The sequence below is a fragment of the Phocoena sinus genome, chromosome 17 (assembly GCF_008692025.1).
Source record: "Phocoena sinus isolate mPhoSin1 chromosome 17, mPhoSin1.pri, whole genome shotgun sequence".
Classification (NCBI taxonomy): domain Eukaryota; kingdom Metazoa; phylum Chordata; class Mammalia; order Artiodactyla; family Phocoenidae; genus Phocoena; species Phocoena sinus.
The window spans coordinates 3580330-3596789 of NC_045779.1; the positions used below are offsets into that span (position 1 = coordinate 3580330).

The 16460-nt window shown below is 40.2% G+C and overlaps 1 long non-coding RNA gene across 1 annotated transcript; it reads right to left on the reverse strand.

Annotated features, from left to right (window-relative positions):
• Nucleotides 1-8216: 8216 nt before the first annotated feature.
• LOC116742554 lies at nt 8217-10366 on the reverse strand. The gene is made up of 3 exons (XR_004346511.1): nt 10035-10366; nt 9336-9482; nt 8217-8382 (listed from the first exon to the last, which is right to left on the reverse strand). It is a non-coding gene; the product is annotated as an uncharacterized LOC116742554 (long non-coding RNA).
• Nucleotides 10367-16460: the final 6094 nt, after the last annotated feature.

Here is a 16460-nt window from a genome sequence, read left to right on the forward strand (position 1 = left end):
CAGCCGCTCCGCGGCATGTGGGATCCTCCCGGACCGGGGCGCGAACCCGAGTCCCCTGCATCGGCAGGCGGACTCTCAACCGCTGCGCCACCAGGGAAGCCCCAGGAAACATTTTTAAATCATATATCTGTTAAGAAACCTGGATCTAGAACATACAGAGAATTCTTACAAGTCAATAATAAAAGACGAGTTAATTTCAAAATGAGCTTGAGTCTAAATAGGACTCTTTCTCCAAGCAAGTTATACGAATCACCAATAAGCACAAGAAAAGATGCTCAGTATCATTAGTCATTAGGGAAATGCAAATCAAAACCACAATGAGAATACCTGTTCATACCCACTCTGATGGCCATAGTCAAAAAGATTGATAATAACAAGTATTGGTGAGGATGTAGAGAAATTGGAAACCTCACTTTTTTTTTGCCGCACCCTGCAGCTTGTGGGATCTAGTTCCCCAAACAGGGACTGAACCCAGGGCCACAGCAGTGAAAGCACCGAGTCCTAACCACTGGAATTCCCAGAACCCTCACGTATTGCTGGTAGGATTTTATTTTATTTTATTTATTTATTTTTTTTCTTGCGGTACGCGGGCCTCTCACTGTCGTGGCCTCTCCCGTTGCCGAGCACAGGCTCTGGACGCGCAGGCTCAGAGGCCATGGCTCACGGGCTCAGCCACTCCGCGGCATGTGGGATCCTCCCGGACCGGGGCACGAACCGGGGTCCTCTGCATCGGCAGGCGGACTCTCAACCACTGCGTCACCAGGGAAGCCCTGCTGGTAGGATTTTAAAGTGGGGCAGCCACTTTGGAAAACAGTCTGGTAGTTCCTCAGATGGTTAAACACAAATCTACTGTATGGTTCACCCCAAGAGAACTGAAAACGTGAATCTGTATAAAAACTTGTATATATGCAAATGTTCATAGCAGCATTATTCATAATGGCCCCAAAGTAGAAACAACCTAAATGCCTATCAACCGATGAACGGATAAATCAAATGTGGCATATCCCTTCAACGGAATATTAGCCAGCCAGAGAGAGGAATGAAGTCCTGGCAGCTGCCGCCCCAAGGAGCCTTGAAAACATCTTGCCAAGTAAGAGAAGCCAGTAACGAAAGACCACATAGTGTGTGACTCCATTTCTACGAAATGCCCAAAATAGGCAAAACTGCAGACACAGAAAGTCCATTAGTGATTTCCTGGGGCCCTGGAGGTCCGGAGGAGAAGGAGGGGTGACTGCTAAATGTGTCTTTTCGGGGCGATGAATCTTCGAAAATTGATTATGGTTAAGGTTGCAGATATCTGTGAGTATACAAAAAACCACTGAATTGGACACTTTTAAAGAGGGAATTGTATGACACGTGAAATATACCTCAAAAAGAGCTGTTATTTAAAAAAGAGGGAGTGGTTGGGTCAATACTGGATTCAGCATCATTAAACATTGACTAGTTTAGAAAGAGTAAGATTAGAAAGAGAAATGCTGAACACCCTTAATGGTATTAAGGTATATAAAGTGAAGAGTTTAGATTTAATGAATGTGAGGTTTTACGGTGATTCACAGTTTGAACTTTATTTTGTTACAGTAAATAATTCCCACTAAAATTGAAAATAGAGACATTGCTCTTCTCACTCTTTATCTCCCAGACTCATTCTTCGCAACCGGCAACGACCGAGCTTAAATCTAGAAACTTTCCCCCCAGCTAAGACTACAGCCCCTCTTCCTGGGATTGTCTTTCATATATGTTAATTTCCTAAATGCACAAGCTGTTATTTTAATTCAGAATGTTAAAGATACCCCTAGGTAAGCTCATTTTAAAAGTCTTGATTTTCACAGCCTTCTTCCACAATAGAAGCTGAAAGAATCCCTAGGGCAAGCTTCTCAAGAACCATCTGGGTGAGAATTTCCTCGGCTGCTTTGGTAAAAATGCAGATTCTTGGACGTTACCTCTAGCTTACCACACGCCCAGGTGATTTTTATGCATCCTAGAATGTGTAGATTTGGAAATATTCTACTTCCCTACTTCATCAGAGACGTGGGACTTTTGAAGTTTTACTGCTGTATGGAGAACTACAGAACCCCAGAATGTGTAAACTGAGAGGCACCCAGGAGCCCTCTTGTGTAACCCTCTCATTTTATGGAAGAAGAAATGAGATGATTAACCCAAAGCCACGCTGCTAGGTAAATAGGGGCGCCGCCGGGACCAGGCAGAGCGTGTTCTGCTGCTACGGCAGCGTCCTGGATCCGCCGGGGCGGAAGTAGCTGGACTGGGCTCCACGGAAGTACAGGCTCCCTCCATCCCCCATCAGGTGGGACGCTGAATCTTAGCTCTGAATACAAATAGGAAGCTCCAGAGAAAAGAGGACGGAAATCGCGTGAGGAAAGGGGGGGTGGTCTCTGTAGAGATGATATTTTAACATTTTCTCTACCATACCTTTTTTACATTCACTCAGTTTAATATTTAGTTTTTAGAAAGCATTTCATGCTGTCTCAATTATTATGTGTGCATGTAAGTGAGAAAGCTTACATCTGTGTTGGTAGAGTTGACTATTTCCCCTTTTCTAGTTGGGCACTGGTGGCTCCTTAGGAAGGATTTTCTACAAGTTGTGATTCCTCCAGAAAACAATTTCACAAGATGGTTCTCTCCCTCTCCCTCCATCTTCCCTTCCTTCTTCTGCCCTGGAAGTTGGCCAGCAAGATTATTTATGGCCCCTGGTTCACATCACACCTTAATAATAAACAGGAGCCGTTTCCCTTTGTTTTCCAACTTCAACAGCACGGTAGTTAAAAATTGGCTGCCATCAGAAAACTCTTTCTCCGAGTCTAATGTGCTGTGCTGTGTGTATACATGATTAACCAGTACAATACGTACAGCAAAGAAACCAGGTGAGAGATTTATTGATTCTGGCTGAAACAAATTGAAAAGTAACCTTGAACACTTTGTGAGTCCGTAATGAGTTCCACACATCAGCCTGGGAACCAGCGTAGCACGTCCATTTAGTTGATCTAACTTAATAAAGTAATTCCAGTGTAAAAAGTAGGTCAAAACGATGACATTCTAAAATGCATTTATTTTAAATGGGATGAATGAACTTGGTAGAAGATGATATTTTGTTAGATATTTTGAAGGTCCCTCTGCTAACGAATACTTTGTGATTGATTAGTGGGATGAATGAGTGTCTCCAAGTTCCGAGCAGATTCCAAGTAACCTTCAGTGACTCGGCTCTTCTACAAAATGTCTCTGCCTCTGATGAGTCAAAATTCAAATTGAGACTGTAAACCAGAACATAGAATTATTTAGTGTCGTTCACAGTATAGAACAGAATTCTGTTCTGATATTCAGCCTATTTGAATTAAATGTTATCTGACGCTATTAAGAGGCTTTGTTTTCTGAGATAGTATAAGCTTTAAAAAAAGCTTTTTTTTTATTATAAGCTTTAAAAAAAATCTGAATAATGGGAATAGTATAGAGAGCAATAATTATTAAACCTTCCTCCACCAATTAACATTCTGAAATCAGAAATGGAGAGACTGTATATGATAAGCACATGTGATAGCGAATTTCTAACTTAATTTTCAAACTCAGAGTTTTCACTGTGGATTTTTTGTTGTTGTTTGTTTTGTTTAAGCACCATAAAAGGAACATGTCTTTTCTTGGATATTAAATTTTATTCATAATGTTTTTCTGTTTATGGTAGGAATTAACTGGTTCTATAAAAGTAGAGAATTCCATTTTTATGGGAAGAGGAAAAATAGATTAAAGTGGGTAAAGTTAAATCATCCACTTGGTTATTGAGAAATCTTGATTCCTTTTAAGGCTGCAGCCCCCCCTTTTTTTCCTGGCCAAAAATAAAAGTGACTAGGTTCCCCAAAGTGTGGGGCAATAAAAGAACCAAAAATGAGTAAAATTTTCATTCTGACCACAGTATACTGCTTGTTTCGGTAGGAAAAAACCCCCCAGATTTCAAAACTGAATAGTAAGCTTTTGGTTTGTTTACCAATAGAAGAACTCTTGTTTTATCTTCTAACGAGCGTTCCCAAACAGAAAACTTACCACAATCAATTTTAGAAAAATATTTCTCTTTGAGGCAAGAAGGCAAATATGATGTTTAAACAGCAGCCAGTAAAGACCCTCGGTGTGGAGGAAGGAGGCCGACATTCCCCACACCTGAGACGCCTCGCTTCACAATGAAACGGCAGTGTTCTTGCACCCAAGTAGAACCCTCTAGAAATTCCGACGTTAGGGCATATTGCCACGGACACCCATGCTTAAATCTGAAAACACTCTGGTTAGTATAGAGCTCGATTTGTAGAGAAATAATTATTCTCTTTGTCATTTTGAGTCCTCAGGCACCTAAAGAAAGCTTTTTCGCCCAGAACATGGTCATGATCTTTTAAAATCCATTTGTAAAATTATTTCACTTCTTATGTACAAAGATAAAATATTGACTACTGATGAAAATTTCCTCCTACACAAATATTTTTCAAGCTCATTTACCCCCCAACCTTAATATCACTAAACATTAAACAAAAATTTTCTGAAATATTTCATCAAGTCCCAAAATGAACAAGTGAGATTGGGGAAAATCACTAACCAGCACGTATTAGGGAAGGGAAAGAAGGTTGTACGCTAAAATTTCTTGCCATTCCTACAATTACAAGTGTCATTTTCAAAAATTTAATCTTTATTTTATATTGGAGGATAGTTGATTTACAATGTTGTGTTAGTTTCAGGTGTACAGCAAGTGATTCAGTTATACATATACATATATCCACTCTTTTTCAGATTCTTTTCCCATGTAGGTTATTACAGAGTATTGAGTAGAGTTCCCTGTGCTGTACAAGTAGGTCCTTGTTGATCATCTATTTTACATATAGTAGTGTGACAAGTGTCATTTTTAAGTTGATTAACTTAAGGTAAACTTATCTTTTTTCTCTTTTTAAAGTTTATCAGTGTTCCCAAACCTCACTGCCATTTAATCTTAGTAAGACTGAAAAGAGAGGGTGAAAACTCATTTTACCCATTCCAGGCAGGAGGATGGGAGGAGAGGAAACATTTAGAATTCTGAAGTAGATTTATAGAATGCTTTAAGGAAGCTCCAAAGTACCAATGAATTCAAGCTTAAAATAAGACATGAAATAGTAAAGTTTAAAAGCAAACTTGTCAGATGATAACATTGTCCTATGACTAATCGTAAGTCAATTAGTTTATGTGCTAGAGCCCTTTTCTATCAACTACCCTGGGAGAGAAACTAACTAATCCATTCACTGCCAAGTGGAAATGTGCCTGGGGAGGAAAACCGACCCGATTGGTGTTGTCTAACTAGGTGCATCTTCCAACCAGTGTTCAATTTCAAATAAAATGTTTAATATCTGAGTCTTTTCCAGATAGTCCCTGAATTCTAATTTTTTAAGTAAGAGCTTTATGGAGATATAATTTACATACCATACAATTCACCCATTTAAAGTGTACAATTCAGTGGTTTTTAGTAAGTTCAGTTGTGCAATCACAAGTTTATAACATTTTCATCACCCCAAGAAGAAACCCCATTCCAGCTCCTTTATTACTCCCCCCTCCCCAGCCCTAAGCAACTGATAATCTATTTTCTGTCTGTGGAGTTACCTATTCTAGACATTTCATATAAATGGAATCACACAGGATGTGATCTTTTGTGACTGGCTTCTTCACTCAGCATCGTGTGTTTTCAAGGTTTAATGTCTAATTAAAAAAACCAACTTTCATTTGGGAAGAATTTCAAACTTACAGAAGAGTTACTGAAACAAAAATTGTACAAAAAAGGGGGAAGGGAGTCGGGGAGGGATGGACTGGGAGTTTGGGATTCGCGGATGCAAACTATTACCTATAGAATGGATAAACAACAAGGTCCTACTGTGTAGCACAGGGAACTATATTTAATATGCTGTGATAAACCATAATGGAAAAGAATATGAAAAAGAATCATATGTATAACTGAATCACTTTGCTGTAGAGTAGAAATTAACACAATGGTGTAAATCAACTATACTTCAGTAAAATAAATTTTTAAAAAATTGCACAGAAAAGGTCCATAAATCACTTTTCCATATTCATCTATTGTTCATCAGATGTCTAAAGGCTTTATGTGTCTGATACCACAGCAATAAAACCTTTTTTAAAAATATTATATTTATTTAATGAATGCTTGTAAATAATTTGGATTGCCATTTTGAACCTTCTTAACATGACTTGAAACCCAGGGGCTAACCGGGTGGTAGACATGCGCTTGATACAGGCCAACCGATTTTTGTTATGTGCCCAGCGGTACATGAGATTGTAAGACTTTAGAAACTGAAATGAACTGAAGTGAACACACAAGAAACAGGATTTCAGGCGGCCAGGAAGATACCACGCCCCTTCCCACCATTCTTATCAGATTGGACTTACAATCAATCAGCATCTAGTAAGCATCTTATTTTGTGTCCCAAAGTGGTATAAAGTGATATAAAGAGGAAGAAGCCAGCTGGTCAGTTTTCACAAAAATAACCAACTGTACTATACTGTGGCCTGGACTCTGTTAACAAAATTATGAAAAATAGCTATGGGAAGCATAAATAATTAATTCTTTCTGGGAGGAAGATGCTGTAGGAATCACAGAAGGGGATGTACCTCAAGAAAGCTTTGAGACAATTTTTTTCCTACTGGCCAAAGGCATTAAAGATGGCCCAGGCTACATCTTTTTGTGGAAAAAGGGATAAGATGAAGTTAAGTAGGTCTTTTCCCCTGAAGTTTCATTATTTTACAAATAATCAGGGAGCTAAGAACCTAAGGCAGCTTTTTTAGTTTGTGTTTTAGGAAAAATAGTACTCAGGGTACCCTAAATGTAAACTAGCATACATCACAGCTTTCCTCTATGTTACAACAATTCTAGTGCACACCATTTACAGTTTACTACTTTTAATATGTTAAAGCAATGTTTCCCAGCCCTGGAAATGGCCCCAATGTTTTCCAGCCCAGGACCACTAGGATGCTTGTACTGGGGCCATCTCCAGGTTGAACAGAATCTCTGTTGAGAGAAGTCTGGGAAACTGTTTGGAACATGTTCCCCTAGGAGTTTATGATGATAAGCTAAATTTAGAGTACTGTGTTACTATGTTCATTACCAAAACTTAGTTTATGGACATGGAAAGTGTTACTGCAAAAATATTGAATAAAAAGCATGTTGTCCTAAGTCTTCAAGGCAGGCTGAGTGCTCTAGTAAAACCTAAGGGAATTGAAGGCCTTTCCAGCAGTGCAGGAATCATCAGTGGCTAAAAGGAAGATGGTAGAGTGGCGTTTGTGCATGTGTGAAGCTGTGTGGACAGTGTGGAATGGTGGAAAAGCATGGAATCAAAGGATCCGGTCCTTCCTAGATTTGTGACTCTCGTGAATCATTTCATCTCCCTGAACCTCATTTTCCTCTTGTGAAAAATAAAATAAGAAAGAAGTTTACAATAGTTAGGACGTGGAAGTAACCTAAATGTCCATCAACGGAGGAATGGATAAAGAAGATGTGGTACATAGATATAATGGAATATTACTCAGCCATGAAAAAGAACAAAATAATGCCATTTGCAGCGACATGGATGGACCTAGAGATTGTCATACTGAGTGAAGTAAGTCAGACAGAGAAAGACAAATACCATGTGATATCACTTATATGTGGAATCTAAAAAAATGGTACAAATGAACCTATTTACAAAACAGAAATAGAGTCACAGTTGTAGAAAACAACCTTAAGGTTACCAAGGGGAAAGGCGGGGGATGGATAAATTGGGAGACTGGGACTGACATGTACACACTACTATATATAAAATAGGTAACTAAAAAGAACTTACTGTATAGAACAGGGAACTCTACTCAATACTCTGTAATGACCTACATGGGAAAAGAATCTATAAAAGAGTGGATATCCGTATATGTGTAACTGATTCACTTTTCTGTACAGCAGAAACTAACACAACATTGTAAATCAACTATACTCCAATAAAATTTTTTAAAAAAGAAGTAAGAATATTATAGTAGGGTTATTTTGAAGATTAAATTGAAGTTTGAATATAAAAATACTTTTCGAAGTACTGTATAAATATTAATTATTATGTTATGTAAAACAACAAATCACTTTTCCACATTCATGTCCTTTAAAAAGCAATACTTTTTTTTCTTTTAAGGAACCAACATACCACTTTAAATGTACTATGCAAGTCCATTATATCTGAAAATAAATCTACAGAAGAAACAATTTTTCTTTTTGGTGTATTACTCCAGGTTGTAGCAGTTTTGATAGTGTCACAATTTTAGGTCTCCTCCTTACGGAAAGTTCTTGCTCTAAAAGACTTGAAGACATTTGTAGATGCCTGGTTTAGAGAAAACCTACAGATACATGAAACAGTAAAATAAGAGAATTTGAAGATCATTTGAATTCAAGAAAGCTATTTATAAAAAAATTTAAAACTGAGGGAATGCCACTAGACAATTCAAGCACCTTTGAGAGCCCAGCTAATTGCAATTTAGAATGGAAAATATTTTGGAAACAGTATCTGCCTGGAAAATACAAATTCCCATCAATTAACGATTTAAAACCTTCTGTCTGAACAAAGGCCTTAGTATGCTAATAATATATGTGATACCAAAAAAGTCAATATTTTATTATATGGAAATATTTTCAATACATGGAAACTTGCGATCACAGCTCTTTGTCGATAGTGATGGGAACAAAAGGAAGATGGGAACTGGGGGGATTTGTGACAGCCAGAATTCCAAGCGTACTGGTCAAGTTAGAAGTCAGAATGAGTTGGGGGATGGGGTGAGCAGAATTTGGCCCAAAAGCCTGATCCTGTTACAAGACGAAGGGCGCCCCACAGGTCAGGGAGGGAGCCCACACCGTCTACAGGAAGAGTGCTCTGCAGCCTGTGTGTTGTCATAGCTGCAAACACTTTAGGTGAAGGACTGCAGCCTTTAGCTTTGGCTCCTGGTATCAGATGCCCCAAACCGACTATTAGAAACTTCAGTTTCTCCATGGGTAAAACAACAACAACATTGTGTGTGTGTGTGTGTGTGTGTATAGAAATTATACTGTATCACAAATATTATATCCCATATATTCTGTTATCTACATGATGCGTGGGAGTAGTTACAGCTAATAATATAGCTGGCATCAGAAGAAAGAATTCACATCGGTGACTTAGAAGCAGGTCACCGTAAGGTTACGTGACCCTAAGAGGTCCAGTGCTTTCCTCTTTGCCCCCAGTTCGCTCGCCAGGCTTCCCCTCCTGCCCAGACACTAGTCCCCAGCAGCGAAGCTGAAAGCGTTCATCCCCACTCACCGCCGCGGCCGCAGGTCTGACTGTCAAGGCAAACAACCCCGTTGTTCAGCAGCGGATAATGTCAATAAACGGCTCATTGTTGACTTGGTGCTTTTCAGTGGGAGAAGTTCGCATCCAATATCACTCTTATAATCCATTGAGTATCTCCTTTAAAAAAAAAATAAAGAAAAAACTGGGGACCTAAAACGGCTAAGTGAGGAAGGGGCTGCGGGTTTAAGGCCGGTTCCCCCCCCGGGGCGGGGGGGCGGCGGTGCTGAGGTCTGCAGCCCGGGGGGTGGAGTGGGGGGTCGGGGCTGGGATGCAGGATGCGGATGCGGTACCCTGCCTGGCGGGAAGCAGCTCCGAACTTTGGGAGCAATTTGAGGATAGGTTGATGTCTGAGGACCCGCATAATAAAAAGTGTGAGCTTGTATTTTTCATGACTTCGTTATTTATTTTTCTAGTGATTTTTTAAAAGTCGTATTTTAAAAATATCAACGGGTGACAGATTGGAAATAAAGGGAAAACCGGATCCTTCTGCACGGCTATTTGAGAAGCCCTGCTTTGGAGAACGGTTCATTCTGATCAGCATTTCAACTACGGAGTCATTTTCTCCGTAGAAGAGTGACCCCGGGCGTGATGGGAGGGGGTGGGGAACGGGCGCGGGTGCTCAGATCTCCCGCCTGTTTGCGGTGGGCGGTGGGATCTTTCTTAGTGAACCTGCAGGTGGCTGCGCAGAGATTCCTTCCTCCCAGCTCCTGGCTCCAGGTGAGCCAGTGGTCTCATCCCTTCAGCAAACACCTTCAAAGAGCCGGCTGCAGATACGAAGATTGGCCTTCTCCAAACACAGCGAGATCGTGGAGGGGGGAGGAGGTGAAAATCATATTCTTAATCACAAACAAACACAATTAACTGGCAACTGGATTAAGATACCTAATCAATCCAAATTATCTAGCGGCTCTTATAACCGTCACCCTTCTTCTGAAAGTTCTTAGTTACTTTGGGAGATAATGCTCTGTTAATGAAATATGTGTCCAGGGGGAACATTCCTCTTCTTAAAGCGACAGGATGAGGCTTCGATGAAAGCCATATAAACTCTAAGAGAAAAGCGTGTTCTCCAGAAAAAAGCCATGACAATGCACAAAGGCCAGCCAGCAGTCCAAGCGTCCACAGTTTTGGTCCCACTGAGGGCAGGGGGAATCCTCTGATGAGCTGTCTCAGACCATCTTTCATTCATTCAACAAACCTTGTTGAGGCCCTGTGATGTTCTGGGCAAAGGGATCCAGCAGTGCACGACACAGGTAACGTTTCAGGGAGCTAGCATTGTAATGCGGAGAGGGAGAGACAATAAACAGATAGATATACAATATGATGCCTGCTAAGAACAGTGCTTTAGGAAATTATAAACCAAGTGGGAGAGGAGAGTATGAGAAGTTTGTGGAGGCGGTGGCAGACACTGGCTATTTTAGGTAGGATGGTCTCCCAGAGTAGGTGTCCTCGGATGAGGGAGCTAGCCATAGGAAGATCTGGGGGAACTTGGTTCCATGCAGAGGGAAGAGAACATAGGAAAGAAAGAGCTTGGCATGTTTTAGAAGCAGCCAGAGGCCAGAATATAGCAGAGGTGGAAGAGAGCAGTGAGAGGTGAGAGTAGAGAGGTAGGAAAGAACCATTGTATGCGGGGTGTATAGGGGCTGTGCCATAATGGACAGGTATTTACACGTGATTGAACTGGCATTGGTGATTATATGTCATGTACGTGCACTGGAAATGTTCACTATTAAAGTGTACCCAAATCAAAGGCCAGGCAAAAGTTGGAAAGTATTTACTAATTATCTTTATAAATATCCTATTATAATTCATTCGTTAAATTGAATAAGTATTGGCAAAATCAAATTAGCAGAGGTCCTTGAACTACTGAAGACTTAAACTGCTCAAGAATTAAAGCTTCAGTCTGAACAACCATCCTGAAACTGAACTGGTATATTAGGTATGTTTTGTAAGTCTCACTACATACAATGCCCAAACCAGTTAATACACACACGTATGATTAATGTTTGTTAAAGCATTCACGCTTCAAGTCTTTGCCTAACCAGAGGCTGCCCCTTCTAGCTCTGGGATGTTTTATCATCACCCTTTCTGTAGAAATGACCCAGTAAGATTTTCCTGTTTTAGTTTCGGAAAAGGAGGAAAGACATGCCAAGGAGAGAGGAGCTTGGTAGGTGCCCTTGGCTGTCCATTGCAGCTGAACTTGGACCTGCTCACCGGCAGGGTTTCAGGAGCTGCCAGGGGTGCATCTCCTGGGCTCTGCAGACAGAGAGCAGCCATGGAGGGGGCAGTGTTTGGGGGTGCCGAGCCTGACTTGGAGGCTCAGGGGGTGGTTTTCATATTAATACAGAACTCTCTCTCACGCCAAAGATGAAAATGACTCATGGGAATTCAGTCATGCATAGAAGCAGTGTAAATTAGATTGGCCAACCTCTGAACTTGGGGCAAGTCATGAAATCTGACTTGGTATGCATGATTTTCTCCGTCTAAGATCACGGAGAGTAATGTGTGTGGGTGTGGCTGACAGAGGGGAGAGGCACCGTACTTACGAAGTATTTCCTCAAAGCTGCCACAAATTCTATGAACGCTTCTGGAAAATATTATTTAATCCTTACTCCCCTTTCTTCCTTATCGTTTTTAGCAAAAGAAAACCTACTAGGTCAAGCCAGTCTCTAGTTTTGCTCTAGCCATGACTGAAAGCCCAAGAAACACTTCTTGGTACAATCTTGTACTTTCAAAAGTGTGGGTGACCCCACCCCAAACAAACAAAAGTAGTGCCTTGGGTTTTTTTTGTCTTTAATTGACTCCTGAGGAATTTGCCAGCAAGGAAAGATAGTAAAGAAGGAGATTTTGATACTATAGTTTATGGTCACATTTTATACTTAAAATAATTTTACAATCAATTTAAATGAGTAATTATTATTTCTTTGCTTTGCTTTTGAACACGAAAACAGTGGAGCATTGCAGGAGATCTGCACAGAGGTGCTGGTGTGCCCGGAAACCAAGCAAGCAGGTGGGGTAGCTGGGAGACGGGTTACAGCCAGCAAATAACAGATACATTGAGAATAGTGGGAGACGGTTCCTTACTGTTGGAAAAGGGATTTAAAAATACGGAAAGGAAGCAGGCTAGCGAGAATTCTGAGATGTTGGATTGGAATTGGAGGTATCTTCAAGTAACTCATGGTTTTAATAGATATAGAAATAACTATAGATATATGTGTGTATGCACGCACACGTATGCATACGTTTCCTAGCTCTCTCTGCTGAGAGTATCTAGAAGCGATGATACCCCAGTACCAATGAGAACCCAGATTTTGGTTTCTAAACGCCGTCCTTCACTAAAAGATGCTCTTGACTCCTTGGACAAATGACTGAATCAGGGTTGAGGCAGGAAAAATAAAAGATGAGCCTGGAATATCTTGTTATGCCAAAAACTAAGGAAATAGTCAAAGGATGATAAGGACGTATCAAAAGGATACAGGAGCCATCTTGAAAGTTGCGCCACTGGCCAAATCAGTGACAAGCAGACCATCCAAACAAATAATATTAGTTATGGATGATAAACCACTGAATAAAGAAGGAATCCATGAGCCCATACTAATCTAAAGGAAAGGAAAACGTCCTTACGGTAGAAGGAACACATAAATACAGAGGAATGATGGGAATACAAAAGCACCACTCCTCACCCACGCAAGCAGATGCTAAGGCAGGGGGGTGGGGGCTTGATGAGGATATTAGCGTAATATAGAGCAGAGTTCTCCCTACAGAAAACATTTAACAATTGCACAGGGGAAAATGGTGGCTTGAAGCTGGAGAAACTGGACAGATACCAACCTGATCAGGGGGTCAAGGTGAACTCAGCAGTGACGATGCGGCTGACAGGCAGCCTCCCTTATCATGCCCTGGGAAGGGCACACCACCATGTCTGTGGTTTTCCTGCCAAGAATGCAGGAGCCCATACCAGACAGACTGGTCCTGGGACCCCACTGGAACGAAAGCCCCTCACTCTTTAAAACCATAAAGGAACTGTTTCAGATGCAAACCGAAAGAGACATGATATCTAAGGGCCATGTGTGATCTTGGATGGAGTGCTGGACCGGAAAGAAACAGTCTTTGTGGGAGCAGTTTGCAAGCTTTGAATTGGGCAGGTGGCTCAGCTGGTAGTGATGTATGGTAGGAATGTTAATTTCCCGACTTGTTTGGTTATTTGATGTCTGGTTATATGGGAGAGTGTCCTCTGGCGTATTTAGAGTGAGTGAGACACCATGTCACAGCCTGCTCTCAAATGGTTCAGAAAAAGGCTAATGACACACATACAGACATACATACACATGTTTTTGTTGTTGTTGTTTTGCTATACGCGGGCCTCTCACTGCTGTGGCCTCTCCCGTTGCGGAGCATAGGCTCCGGAAGCGCAGGCTCAGCGGCCATGGCTCACGGGCCCAGCCGCTCCGCGGCATGTGGGATCTTCCCGGACCGGGGCACGAACCCGCGTCCCCTGCATCGGCAGGCGGACTCTCAACCACTGCGTCACCAGGGAAGCCCCATACACATGTTTTAATGCATAAGATATAACATATTATAATGATGTATTACATATTTATGTCGTGTCTACAACATATCGGTATATGTTAATATGTTCTATGATAAATATGATTACATATTTATATTGTTATATCCATTTACATATTTTTAGAAAATGTGGGGAATTTTTTTTTTTTTTTAGATTGAGATGGAGCAAAAGCGGTAAAATGCTAAGAAATTGAAGGGTCTCCTTGAAGGTGATACAGTTCTTTATACTATTCTTGCAACTTCTCTGTAAGTTTGAAATTATTTCAAAATAAATGATTTAAAAAGAATGCTGTGTATTTACATAGCTGTATGAGTAACAAATGCTTTCATATATTAGTGTAATATGTGATATTTCCTGTGTAAGGCATTCCCATGTTTCCAAACTCTCACTAGGATAATTTTACAGAACTTGAAAAGCAGGGATGGGTTATGCAGTTCTTTTCAACCCTAAGATTCCATACATGTCAGGTGAGTTCCAAGGAAATGTTACATCATAAGAAAGTGTCCAAAAGAATGGGTTGTCTATTTGTCTCCAAATTTCAGTTTTAAATTAACCACTGGGGAAAAAAAAGAAAGAAAAAAAATTAACCACGGAAATAATCTATATTTACTAAAATAATGGCTATTCGGTAAATCTATAGCCTTAGTTCATAAAAACAGAATCTGGTTTGCCCTGGATCAAAGGTGGGGCCCTTTGTGCAGTAGTTTTTTAAAAAGTTTTTGCTCTCAAAGCAGCAGCATTCCATTATAAGCCAGAAAAGTAGTCTTCTTTACAATCCCTATTTCCATTTTATCTCAATTTGCTATTTTTTTTCTGTACAAAGAATCTTCTGTAAACGCATATACACCCAGACATCTGCAGACACGCACACTAACCCAGTTTCACTGAGCACTTTTACTTTGCAAAACTTCGTGATTACTTATTCTCTTCTTTATCTGGAACAGTTGGGAAGAGATTGGGCATTTTCTTCCTCCTTTTTTGAGAAAACTGAGGCTGAGACAGTTTAAGTGACTGGCAGTGCACCTGGCAGCAAGTTACTGAACAACCAAGACTAGAATTTGGGATCTTTTCACAGTGAAAGATCTAGACAAGGTTTGTACATTTGTGGGTTATTCTTCCTCTAAACACGAGTCCCGGCCATAGTTATCACGATTGGACTTTGTCTCTATGCCTTTAGGAGAAGAACCTAGCCTGACCCAGGTTAAATGCTCATCGCAAGGTGTCTTTGCATTTCAAAGATCTTTTAATGGAATACCGAATGCTTTACAATTCTATGTATTTGTTTCCTGGCCAGTCTTCACAGAGTTTTAGAAGGTTGACATGCACAAAACAAAGATTTTTATGTCACCACCAAAGTAATGTTGACATTCAAATGTAATTAGAAAATGCACAATAGTTTATAGACCTCTGAAAAGCTTTTGCCAGTGTAACAGGTAATTTTGATTAAAGCATGATAACATTGGTTATTACTAGTTATCATAGATGTTACAACATTAAAAAATTCCATTAATTTTTTCCTTGAAAACATTTGTTTATCTGTTACAATGCATTAACCTTCAGTATCACAGTAGCCTTTTCTTATTTATTCTCCCAATATGTCTTCATATGCTAACATGCATTAATTTAAATTTTATTTTATTATTCAATACCTGGGTAATGCTTGCTATGTGCCAGGTCCTAGCAATTAACTCGTTTCATCCACATAAAACTCTCTGAGGTCATTGCTATAATTACCCTTCACTTTACAGAGGAGATACAGAGAGGTGTAGCAATATGTCCAAGGATGCATAGCTGGTAAGCTGCAGAACTATGATTCGATACCCAGCAGTTTGACTCCCAAATCTGTGCTCATAACCCATATACCATGCTGTACTGAGCCGCAGACTTACAGGTGCTGGGGAATTATTTGTTGGTTAAATGAATAGATGATTCTCTTGTCTCTTATACTGATTTGAAAACATTAATCAAATTACCCAATTGCTCTGTATCTCAATTTTCCATTTCATAAAATAGAATTGATAATATTTGCCATCCATTTCTCTCCCAAACGACAGTACGAATGGAGGAATTTACCTTACCTAGCTGCTACGTGTATGTTTTTATGCACCCAAAGACTTGGTCAGCGGTACATCTAGAGGAGACCAACAGCATAGATCTTAAACATGTGACAAGACCACACAACTTGGCGTAATTAACGACATCTCTTTCAGTCTGAATGAAGTACAGGGGCAGAGCTTCAGAGACCCAAACTTCCTTATATGTGAACTTTATCCCCATGTAACTTTGAACTGTTTTCATTTTTTCAGCTGAATTAGAATTTGTAAAAAATAATACTCAAATTAAATGAGATGTCATCTACGGCTTAGATTATGTGATCTAATAAAAATACCTAATTATAGATCTTCTAAATGAAAATGCTTTCTTGTTACAGCCCTGTATCTCTGCTACTAAAAAAAATTATTGTGACCTGGTTAGGAACCACACTGGAAGTTTCTGTGCCAAGAGTCCTTAATCCATCCCTACCTACC